Source organism: Suncus etruscus, chromosome 17 (genome assembly GCF_024139225.1).
Source record: "Suncus etruscus isolate mSunEtr1 chromosome 17, mSunEtr1.pri.cur, whole genome shotgun sequence".
NCBI lineage: Eukaryota > Metazoa > Chordata > Mammalia > Eulipotyphla > Soricidae > Suncus > Suncus etruscus.
This window is the reverse complement of record NC_064864.1, coordinates 13,780,979-13,794,492: the sequence shown is the minus strand read 5'-3', so window position 1 is coordinate 13,794,492 and position 13,514 is coordinate 13,780,979. Positions and strand designations below refer to the sequence as shown.

The window sequence follows — 13,514 nt, the reverse complement described above, 5'->3', positions numbered from 1 at the left end:
CAGATAATTTTGTTTTTGTTTTTGTTTTTGTTTTTGTTTTTGGGCCACACCCGGTGACGCTCAGGGGTTACTCCTGGCTATGTGCTCAGAAGTAGCTCCCGGCTTGGGGGACCATATGGGACGCCGGGGGATCAAACCGCAGTCCGTCCAAGGATAGCGCAGGCAAGGCAGGCACCTTACATCTAGCGCCACCGCCCGGCCCCGTTTTCAGATAATTTTAACTTCACAAAATAATTTTTGCTATAAATATATATGCCTCATTAGAATCTTAAAGTACGTACACCTTTTATTACATTGTCATAATTGACTGAGATTATATCAAAGTATCTTTTTAATATTATGTGCTTTTATATCACACAATAACTCTAATTCTTACTTTTCTTCTATGATATGTAGCTTGATAATGATATTTTAATTTAATTTTCAATGAAAGTAAATGGGCAATACCAGTTTAATTAATAAGAAGTTTTTAAGATGGTCTAGAATGAATTAATAAGTAGTAGAGATAAAATCTTTGGAAAGACACATGCATTCAGCAGGGTCAATGATAAATTGGTTTGTACAATGGTGAAATAAATAGGTTTACCAAGGATCAAAGAGATTGTACTATAAGGCACTTTAGTAAAACACTTTCCTGGCATAGAGTTTATGGGTCTCATTCCTGTGACCAATAAATGGTCCCCCAACTATACCAGAATTTTCCTTAAGCACAGAGCTAGAAGCTTCTCTGAACGCTGCTAGCCATGACACCAAAACAATAAATAAATTTAATAAATTTAATAAAAGATTACAAAGAGAATTAAATACTGAAATTTGTCTATAATTTGATAAATATTATGAACATCAAATTTTCACATGCTATGCTTTATGGATTGTTAAGTATTGTCTCTTATGTTGCTAGTTTATTTTCTAAAAGATAAGATATGGGCTGGGGACAGAGATAGCATAGACGTGAGAACTTTGCCTTGCATGAAAAAGGGTAATGGTTTGAATCCTGGCAGTTCAAATGGTCCCCTGAGCCTGCCAGGAGCGATTTTTGAGTGTAGAGCCAGGAGTAACCCCTGAGCACCCCCGGGTGTGACCCAAAAATCAAAGAAAAAAAAAGATAAGATATGGGGAATAAACATAGGTGATACCTATTCTCAACTGTTAAATTTTAAATTTAGGATCAAAGAAAATTAAATCTACTTTAATGATTTAAAGCTTTTTAAATGTTACTAATATTGTAATGAATGTGGCAAGTCCTCACGGGAAATAGCATATACAACCCAATTTTGAGACCCAAAGTAACAGAAATATAACCTCCCTTCAATGTTGATCAAACTATACACCTAATGGCAAATTCTTATTATTCACTATCCTTCATAACTTCGCTACTCAAATGTAATTAATCCTAAACTTTTCCCTAGGATACAGCATTGTCTTCAAAGCTTTCTTAGATAATTCTTTATTTGTCTACATTATTCCAATTATTCGACCACCAATTCCAGTTCTTAGAAAAAATAGCCTTTAAAAATTAAATCCAAAATTAATTGTATATTTAACAAATATTCTTACATATAACTTTTAGTTTACACACTTTTCTACAATAAAACTTATTAGAAAGATAAAATGTTTCATAATTTAAAAATATATTACATTTCAATATACAGTAACCTTTCTAATAATACCAGAATCATTTATTAAAAATTATTTGAACATGTATTGAACAGATGTTTTAATAACACATATTAGATAGTATTCTTAGTAATAGGCATTCTGTTTAAATATTAAGTGTAAGTAATGAGTAATGCACATCCAACCCCCCATACCCTACTTTAATCAGATATACCCAAAGTTAACATACTTAATTTTTAGCTTCCTTGAAGGAAGTGTATTGTATTTCAATGCTGATGGATTAAAAACCACAGTGGTATTTTTTATCAACATATATTTTAGAAAGTTTAAGATTAAACAAACATGTGTATGATTAAATTTAAGATAAGGCAAATATACTCAATAAAATGTTTATGTTCATTTGAACATAAACATTTATAAGATATGAAAGTATTTTTATTTATTTATTTATTCATGTATTTATTTTTTGTTTTTGAGCCACACCCAGCGATGCTCAGGGGCTATACTGGCTATGCGTGCAGAAATGGGTCCTTGCTTGGGGAACCATATGGGATATGGGAAGCTGGGGGAATCGAATCAAGTTCTATCCTAGATTAGCACATTCAAGGCAAAAGCCCTACCACTTGTGCCACTTCCCCAGCCCCTGAAAGTATTTTCTTATTTTATTTAAAATAAGACTATAAATAAGGTCATGTAAGATACATACATTACTGGTTAAACATAGTAGTTTGATGTCTCACTATTCTAAATGAATATGTAGATGCTACATAAGGTAACAGACAGAAAATGCCATCGTATCAACAGTACTGTCAAGAAATGTGTGTTGATGTTTAATATCCAACTCAGAAGCTCAGTGTGTGATGCAATAATGAAAACGTTTATCCCCATAGAAATCAATTAAAAGTTAATTAAAATTGTTAATAAGCAAAATCACACCTCTCTTCTCCCCTTGTACTACATCAAAGCAATAAAAAGTAATAGCTGCAACTTTATAATCATCTTTCCGTGGCTAGTACTTTTTGTAATATACACCTTACTATGGGGTCTGATTTGTCACCACTAATTTGTGAATTCAGATTGCTTGGAAATTGGCTGGTAGACTGCAGTCAAATAAAGTTCTCACTGGGCAAGACAGTGAATGTCAAAATATTTTTTGATATTTCAAAATATTGAAAACTTTTGCATAGCCATCATCATGAAAATAAAAGATACAGGACATTTATACAGCCAAATGATTATTTAAGAAAGAAATTAAATCGTGGACAAAGGCTTTAATGGAAAAATATTTTAATGGTTTTTGAATGATTTATTATTCACTTAATAAAGGTTCAGAAAATCACCTTTCTTCCATTTTCTATTACTTCCTTCTCTGTTATCTACCAGAATGATCCATGCTCTATAAAAGAGATAATATTATAGATTCAAGATTTAAAAAAATAACTAACAGAGGGACCACTTATACTAGCAGCCTGAAGGGCTGAGGGATATGGGATGCATGCTGGGAACAGGAGTGGAGGGAGGACAACGTTGGTGGTGGGAATGCCCCTATTCAATATCACGACGTACCTAAAATATTACTGTGAAATATTTGTAATCCACCTTGATCAAAAAAATTTATTTAAAAAAATAACTGTTTAAATTCATCCACTGGAGAAATATTGATTGCATAAAGTACATTAGGTGAAGCATATTGTGGTAAAATTTTCAATGTTTAGTATCATCTCTTAACTATTTCATTGAGATGTACTTCTTGCGATTACTTATTATAATTGTTAATTCAAATTTAAGTTTGTTTTGTACTTATAGCCATTCACATATAAATTAATTTCTGCTTATACTTGAAAAACCCAGGTACATGCAAAAAACTTTAGAATTGTGAATATGCATAGTCCCTTATCATTTTAATGTCAGAAATATGGGAATTGTTCAATTATAAGGAGAAGTTAGGAAAATTTGAACATTGCTATAACACATAATAAATATTGTAATTTGATACAACTTAAATGGAACTGGAGAGTATTGCGTTAAGCGAAGTGAGGAAAAAACATAAATTTTAGATGATCTGAATTCAGGTAGATATGAAAAACAAAGAAATTAAATAATGAGAATATAATGATTAATGGCAACAAACCCCTGATTTTCTGCCAATGAAGTGAGTTCCCGGCATCTGATAGGAACCCTTGAACTTACCAGGATCGATCATTTAGTGCTGAGCCAGAAATAAGCCCTAAGCATCAATTGATAAGGTTCCCCAAATTATTTACATGCTGATTCATTATATAATAAACAGCATTAGTAAAATAGGACTAACATACTTTAGAAAAAAGTTGCTATAATTTTTTTATTCACCAAAATGTTTTATGTTCATTAACATTTTATATAATTCAGCAATAAGATTGCCTTTGTCCTCTCTTAAATTTCCCTCTGGTATTAGAAGAATGGATAATTTCATAGAACTCCTCAAATTACTTTCATATTTTTCATCTGTGTGTTTGTTGCTTTGCCAATTCTATGATATAAATTTGTTGTGAATGATAACATGCTTTGTGATAGTAAAAAATATATTGGAATTATATATTTTTTCTCGTTTTATAACTCTCACTCCATCATATTTAGTTAAGTTTTAAGCAACATGGTATAAATCCTAATTATATGTATTTTTGTCAAAAACATGTCTCTTGTATGATTCATTATATCATAGTGTCCACTATTTGCCAACCTAATTATTTTCAGCAGAGATTTTATCTCTTTCAGAAGCAATTGGGTGAGTTAAAGCTTCATTCTTAAGATTCCTTTAGAAAGAGATTATTATTATTATAGTTCTATATTAATAACTTACTAAAATAAAGGATGATCTTTTTATGCCAGGACAAGTTTTCAAGTAGTAGATACCAGTAAAATTTATTCTAGATTATTTATGTGATGTTATTTATCTAATTAAATAGGATGTTATATTGTTCTAACCTCCAATAATGTTGATTAAATTTTCCATTTAGGGCCAGGAATTAGCATAGTGTTGACCTACCGTTTTCTTGGATTGCGTTAAGTTCAGGGAACCAAATTGGTCCTTGAGTTCCTGAATGCTGTGTTCAAAGAGATAGAACAATGTTGTATTTTCATATCCCTGCTCTGAACACAGTTTTACTTGCTGGGATTAGTCTGTGTCGCTTCATTCTTAGGGATAGCATATGGGAGTCTCTCTAGCAAAATGCCACAAAATAGACATTAAAAACTAAAAGTTTCTACAGTTATATTAAATTTCATCTTTTTCCTGAGCTAATACATAAGATAGCTTGACACCTGATATGGGCCAAAATGAGGATTTGCAAATGCACAGATTCTATGGAATGGTCTGATTTATGTGGGTCTTATTTGGTCATCTGACTCAGATATTGTTTAATAGGCCAAGACTGACTAAGGAACCAAGCAAGGCAGGACCCAATTGATACAAAAAAGAAGTATTTTTCATGAAAATGACTCCTGAGAAGACTGTTCCCAGAAATGGAAGGCCTTCTTTGTAGGTTAAAATTGATCTGGTATTAGATTCAGTCACAAAATAGCAATGTTCCTTTCTTAACATAGTAAACACATGATGGGCTGAAGTGAACTTATGTCCAGATCTGAGAATATTATTTGAAAGTTCAAGTCTAATTATGTACCAATATAGTGGACTCCTTTAGACTACATTTTTCTTTAGAGCAAGGTATTCATTAAAGAGCAAAGTATTCTTTAAAACCAATAAAATATAAACAAAGATTATCTTCTGGTGTCCAAAAAATAATTATACAGCTGGGCCAAGATCATTCACCTTATCAGCCCTCACCTAGGCTACCCTTGTGACATTTGATATTGATGATTCACTTTCTTGAGGGGTATTACTCTAATCTTCCTTGGCTTGTGACCCTGTGGTGCTGCTTAGAAAGTCAGGCAGTTCACGGCTATCTTTTTAGTGGGGACAGAAATAGGGCAAGAAATACATACAAGAGATTGAAGGCTATTAGAGGTTATTCTCATTTTTTAGGAGGTCCTTTCTGGTAAAGCAATTACAAACTAGCAAGAATCCAATTAAAGTAACTTTGAACAGAACCTAATTTCTTAGTGTCTGACCTATTTTGTGCTTTAAAGAGGTATAACTGATTTTACATTGCATGGAGAAAGTGGCTTGTACAACAAAGCCATGGCCCTAAAAGTGATGCATAGTTTGCTGGACACCTTCACAATTAGCATAACAAATTATTTTCTTTATTATTAATTTTAGTTACAGGGGCTGTTATCTTGCATAAGCACAGTAAGAACTGGGATAGTAACGTAGTTAAATTAGAGCAAGGCAACATTTCCCAGTAAGCATTTGGGCATTTTTTTTCAACTGCAGGCTTTAGGCCAATCTATTAATTTAGATAACCTCACAGTGTCCTTCTTCTAGATCCAGAGAATATCTCCATTTTTTCTATTTTTTTTTCCAATTTTCTTTCGTTTAGTGGCTGTTTATTTTAGGTACCACCTTTGTATCCAATGAACTTGAGCTCTAAAGCAGGCCCTTTGCTGCGTAACAATACTTTGTGCTGCTAGATTTTAAGGTCAATCTTAGATGCTTATGTCAAGCCTCTATGACACATGTTCAGATTTTTTGAAAGATCTATATGCAGTAATTATATTTTGGGATTCATAGTTCTCTATTTTCATGCTGCCAACACTGGTTTGCTCTCTAAAATTGCCTGTGCCCCTCTGATCATGACCAGAAATGATCCCTGAGCAAAGAACCAAGACTAAACTCAATTTACCCAAGTTATACAATTGTAAATGATAAAAATAAAGCCAATATGATTTTCATGATTAAGCAACAGAAAGCTAGTTTTATTAAATATATTTTTAAGCAGGGGAAAACTCTTGTATGCACATTTCTTTATTGATAATGTGTTATCAATAAGATCATTTAATTTAAATCATAGAAAATTACCCTGAAAATAAAAAATATACATTCTACAGAATGGTGTTGATGATTATAAGCAATCTAGTCAATAAAATTTAGTGATGTAAAATAACAGGGTATTAAGAACAAACAAGATTATAAAGGTTAAATACAACAAAATTGGGGCCGGAGAGATAGCATGGAGGTAAGGCGTTTGCCTTTCATGCAGGAGGTCATCGGTTCGAATCCCGGCGCCCCATATGGTCCCCTGTGCCTGCCAGGAGCAATTTCTGAGCCTGGAGCCAGGAATAACCCCTGAGCACTGCCAGGTGTGACCCAAAAACCAAAAAAAAATAAATAAATAAATACAACAAAATTCTGAGTCACTAAAAATCCTAAATCTGTCTATAAAAAAATCATTGAACAAATCTATTGACTTTTTTCAAGCTTACTGTCTTAAAAGCTAAACTAAAGAATCTAAATCAACATGACAATGTTGAATCACTTTGATTTGGTTTAGTAAGAGGATTTGGCATACTCTTGCTGCTTCCATAAAGACTGAACAATTTTGACAGCAATCTGTCTGTGAAGACTTAGATAAGTGTGATACTAGTAGTCATAAAATTATTAAAGAAGACTGTAGACTTTGAGGAGTATCTATAAAAATGTTTCGATGGAAAAAATAAGACAATGAAAAAGAGTCTATATTTGCTGCTGCTTCATGTTCTGAATTATGACTCCCATTGGGTCTATCTTTTCAGTCTGGGTTTCAGAATGCCATTGAACTAATATTTCAGTGATATCATAAACCAAATAGTGAGAAAACAAGCCAGAGAAATATTGCCTACATTTATTCAATTATAGTATAGAATGAATATAGTATAGCATATTTGTTTCTTAACTAATTAAAAAAAAAACAAAAAAATCATGATAGTCTTGAATTAGCACAATAATATTTGGCTTACACATAAATTTCCTGATTTCTTTCTCTAACTCAATAAAACAAACCAAACAACAAACAAAAATTCAAAAAAAGCAGCTCCCAAAATGCTCTACTTTATTTTTGTAAGTTTGTGTCTTTGGAAAAGAAAGTTCTTAAAGCTAAATCCATCCCAGAAATTTCTGCACTATGTTCTTCCTATGATTGCCATCTTATTGTTCTACCTAATATTCCACCTGTATTATCTTTTTCTTAGGTTATTGATTTCTTATTTGATAGTATTTACACATGCAGAAATATGTTAGATATACAGACTTCTAAGAAATGATATTTAGCTATAAAGATGCTAGTCTGAGGAGAGAGGCAGAAAAGGGGCTGGAGTGTCGGTGCAAGCGGTAGGACATTTGCCTTGCACGCGCTAACCTAGACAGACCTTGGTTTGATCCCCCAGCATCCCATATGGTCCCTAAAGCCCGGAGCAATCTGATTTCTGAGCACATAGCTAGAATTGACCCCTGAGAGTCACCAGTTGTGGCCCAAAAGCAAAAAGAAATGGTAATTTAGGAATTTAGGGACCTGTGATTACTTTAAATACTATTAAGTAAAAATAATTGGTAGGAGCTCTGAATTCATTCATTTATCTGCCACCTCTCCAGAAAGATATTACAAATAATTTTGCAATAGCTGCCTTGGGATACTTTGATAGGTAAAAAGCTAGCCAGGTTAGATTAACTTAGATAAGTTAATTGGTTCTAAATAATAAATATTATATTTGATGGACAGTAAGGGCTCTCAGTCTATGAGGATAGTTTTCTGACCCCATTCAGCTGCTGGTAATTTTTGTTCAGGGATGGTAGCACCTTTTCTGTTTAACAGATAACTTCTCAATATAATATGCACTATAAAAATGTTATGCATAGAATTTGGGGACATGAGTCCATGACATAGAAAAGTTTAGAAAAAATGTCTTTGAAAAGATTGTGTCTGACTAGAATTATTAAGTATGTTTTATCTCAATAAAGAATAGAGAAAGAAAAAATTAAGGTAGCTATCAAGTAAAGAGATAAGTGTATGTGGTAGAATCTAAGAATATATGTTAGTCTTTTTAAGCATTTTAATATTACTAGTGATTAAGTTGTAAAAGTAATAGTTAGAGGTATGCTTTGTTTCCTTTGCTTCATTAAAATATCTTCTTTGTTCTAATATGTTTATAATAGATACCATTTGAGCAATTAAGCTATGCATAATTATTATGTATAAATTCTGGAGAAGCAATTATAATATTGGAACAATAGTGTGAATAAGAAGTAATAACATCGTAATTATGACTGGAGAATTTTGGAGAATAATTTGTAATGTACAATTATCAATTTTGTGATTGGAAAAACTAGGATACTGAGAGGATTCCCCGAAATTTGTCAAAAAAAAATGGTAAGTGAGAAGACTAAAATCCTAGGGTCAAACAGAAAATACAGTAATTTGACACCTGAATGCAGCTAACCCAATTTTGATCCCTAAAAATTCATGCCAAGAATAATATCTTAGCACAGTTTCTTGTGGTCCCCAAAACAAAAACCAGACAAACAAAACAATGACTAAAAGTTACTGCAAACAGCAGTAATGGTCACATCAGTCATTATGGATCACAGATTAAGAAAAGATAGCACTTATTATGCAACTGGTTTTGTACAATAATAAATACTTATATATCTAGCTTGCTGTAGATTGGGTATTGATTCTGTTGTAGTTGGATTTGGATTTGGTGTTTAAGTATGATCATTTTTCACTTTTACTCAAAATTCATATGACTGTTTGGTCTTGGTGTCCTTCATTATTTCCCTCTCAATTTGTGAGGCAGAACAAGATGGTTCAAGTTATGTGGTTCTGTTTGAAAGTAAGAAAAAAATAAATAAAAGGGAGGGAGGCAAAAATACTAACAAACAAAAAACAGGAGAAGTCTTTCTAAAGACTATTAAAATCAGTTTAAGAAAAAAAAGGGAAAAAGAAAGGAAAACATAAAAATAATACCACAAAAAAATTTAGACCAAAAAAAAAAAAAAAAAGGAAAAGAAAACCCCCGAAAAGCATCACAGCAATAAAGACACCATGGTTCCAAAATAAAGAAAGATGAATCAAAGCACAGGGGGAAAAAAAGAGAAAGAAAAAAAAAAAAGAACAAGCAACAATAATTATAAAAAAAAATAATTTGTGCTTTTTTTGCATAGATACAGTAAAAATTGGGGAGATTATAAAAGGAGGGGTGAGAAAAGGAGGGGTGATATGGGATTTATGCTGGGAACAGGGATGGAGGGAGGACAACATTGGTGGTGAGAATGTCCCTAATTCAATGTCATTATGTACCTAAAATATTACTGTGAAAGATTTGTAATCCACTTTGGCCAAAAAAAAATTATAAAATAAAGAAATAGAAATAAAATAAATATTTATATATCAACTAGCAAATGCTCAAGTAGTTGCTTATTATAACAGATGATACTAAGAATTATGTTTGCTGAATGGGCAAACTATTCCAAGTATATATCACGGATGTACTATGTTTTCTAATCAATTGGCAAACCACTTATAATAATATTCACAAATTCACACACTATAGATAAAGCTCCCTTATAAATATATTTTTATGTGGCAGCAGTAAAATAGGGATTATAAATTTTCAAAACCACGCAGGGTTTTTCAGTCCTTGACTATGTACAGTATTTGCATTATAGAGTTTGACCACACAAAGAGAAGCCATAAAAAATTCCCACTTGTGTCCTACTTAAAAAAGAAGTATTATAGTTTCAGGTACTGTTGTATGTCATGCTGTACTTCCAAAAATAAATAAAGCACCATAAAATTCACCACCTTTGTTTCATTTTCAGAACCCCACACAGAGAGACAATGACTACATTAATCAGACAGACTACTGAGGTTTAGATATATTTTGCCTAGTATAAAAATGTATAGTTGAAGAACATATCAATTTCTTGTTTAAAGGAGACCATAATTATCCTTCTAAACACTACAGCTTAGACATGATTTAAAAACTGCTTTAAGGAATTAAAACTGAATCACTCCCCCCTTCATCACAGGTAAGATTTTGCATGCAGATCTTAAATGGGGAATTTATGTTCCAGGTTAAATAAAACCAGCCAGCCTCTTTTGTTTTAAAACTGAAAGAACATTTTGTTGACTCAGGGATCTATTTTTGTTACTTACAGCTAAAAGAAGTCAGTTCAGCACAAGATTTTCTATAAAAAGAGAATTAATTAGTAGCTTTGATCAGAGAAGTTTATATTTGATGCACACATTTATGAGAAGGTTGTTCAATTTTAAAGGGTAGTATTTTTTTTCTAAGCATGTTTTCTTTAATATCTCTCTCCATTTTTTTCATACCATACTTCCGCTGAAATATAAGAAAGTTAGAAAAATTTTTGACCTTCCGAAACACCTCAGGTGATCTGGCCAAGACAAGACACTTGTGTTTGTTTGTTTGTTTGTTTGTTTGTTGTTTTTGGTTTTGGGGGGACGGCACACCCAGCAGAACTCAGAGATTTCTTCTGGCTCTGGGCTCAAAATCACTGCTGGCTCAGGGGACCATATAGGATGCCGGGGATCAAAATTGTGTTTGTCCTGGGTCAGACTCGTGCAATGCAAAAGTCTTAACACTGTGCTACCACTTCTGCCCCAAGACAGAACATTTTAAAATGAGTTCCAAGTTTCCTCTCTGCCCTGCCTGTAATCTCCCCTCCCATGTAATAATCCACAGAGGTTGATGCAGGGAACAACATAAACAGTGAATGTCCTGAAATGAAAAAAACTATTTGCTAAATTGTGAAACTCTAGATCTCCATGTGATACCAAGTGTTTACTGAAATAGATATGCTTTTAACTTATCCTCATTTATCTCAAGCCTACAGCAAACATTCTACACAATTGTAGAAAACTGATAGGCTTCCCTCTAAAATTAGTAACTGTACAAGGCTGCCTACACTTTTCATATGCAAACACTAAACTAGAGGAAAGAACAGGCTTTTTTTTTGTTTTGTTTTGTTTTGTTTTGTTCTGTTTTTGGGCTACACCCGGCGGTGCTCAGGGGTTACTCCTGGCTGTCTGTTCAGAAATAGCTCCTGGCAGGCATGGGGGACCATATGGGACACCGGGATTCAAACCAACCACCTTTGGTCCTAGATCGGCTACTTGCAAGGCAAATGCCACTGTGCTATCTCTCCGGGCCCTTTATAATTTTTTTTTTTTCGGGCCATACTCGTTTGATGCTCAGGGGTTACTCCTGGCTAAGAGCTCAGAAATTGTCCCTGGCTTGGGGGAACCATATGGGACGCCAGGGGATCCAACTGTGGTCCTTCCTTGGCTAACGCTTGCAAGGCAGACACCTTACCTCTAGCGCCACCTTGCTGGCCCTGAAAGAACAGTGTTAAAAAAAATCAATTCTGTTGTACCTGGGAATCAACTTAACAAAATGTTAAAAGACTTATACAGAGAAAACTCTAAACCATTAATATAAGAAATTAACAGGACATAAATGGTTGTAGACTAAAATTTCCCATCACTAAACATGGCCAATTTTGTTACTGCATTTACTCATAAAGAAATCCAGGATGAAGGATACAAAAATGTATTCTAGATTAAGCTAACAGTTTTGATGTGTCAATTTGAACTTGGAAAGTCTAATTCACAGGCCATGTGTTTACTATTCATTAATTTTTAAATAATTCAGAGTACAATATACCTCAAGTACATAATGCACTGTGTGTATATATATACATATATATGTATATATGTGTATATATATATATATATATCAAGAAAGGATGAAATGGATCAGTACAAATGGTGGTCTTACATGACATGAAGGGGTATTAACAGCTGGCAGATTAAGAGAGAAGATAATGTTCCCATCTGGTGAAACAAGATTTAAGAAGTAACAAAGGTAGGCAAGAAAATAAAGGAACAAAAACAGATCTCTTTTTTGTTCTTTTTTTGTTGTTGTTTATTTTTTGTTTTGTTTTGCTTGGTGGTTTTTTTTTTTTGGTTATTTGGGCCAACCTGCAGCAGCACTCAGGGGTTATTCCTGCCTCTGCACTCAGAAATTGCTTCTGGCTCAGGGGACCATATGAGATATCAGGTATTGAACCTACATCAGTCCTGGGTCAGCTGTATGCAAGATAAACGCCCTACCACTGTACTACCACTCCCCAAAACACATATTTGAGACTATCTCAGTCAGTCAGTCTATATGAATGACTTCAAGTAAGTAGCACCGTACCTTGCCTTTGTACATTTTGTAGGAAGCAAAGTTATATCTATTAACTAGCACAGCCTTTAAGGACTTGCTGTCAATAAATGAAGGCATTTTAGTTTAGGACTGAAAACAGTTTTTCTAGTATTTCACATCTAGAAATTAGGATAGAGATGCAGTACTTGATCAAACACCTCATTTTAGACTCAATTTACAAATAAAATTCTAATGTGTCCGTTTAAAATATAATTAGGAATATGTGGAATTCTAATAAGACAACATAAAGTTACATCTATATGAAGTACAGCTATAAATCTCATGAAGTTTTTAGTTGTTTGCAATACATATAAAGCAGACTGAATAAAATCACCCTTTTTTTCTTCCTTTGAAAACTAAGCTACTGGGGCAGAATTGACAATATAGAGGCCAAGCTACTTCACTTGTATGCAATAGTTGACTTCAGTTCCATTAAAGTCGCCCATATGCTCCCCTGAGCACTGCCAGGAATGACCCCATGAGCACAGTCAGGAATAAGCCTTGAACATTGTCAAATATGACTCCAAACCACCATCTCACAAAAAATGAGAAAAAGTAGGCTCCAGATTATAAAATTTCAAATCAAGGTTTAAATATTTCACCTTTTAATATGAGAAAATTAAGTTTATATTAAATACATATTTTATGTCTTATATAAGGAAATTAACCATTTATTTTTATTAAAACTATATTTCTTATTAATATTTTAAACATAATATATGCTACTATTAAATAATTCAATGACATGATCC

The 13,514-nt window shown here is 33.1% G+C and overlaps 1 protein-coding gene across 1 annotated transcript in view; it reads right to left on the bottom strand.

Moving 5' to 3' along the window:
* Positions 1–13,514, bottom strand: part of PCDH15 (protocadherin related 15) — a 1,226,762-nt gene that overhangs the window by 166,944 nt on the left and 1,046,304 nt on the right. The window lies entirely within an intron of this gene.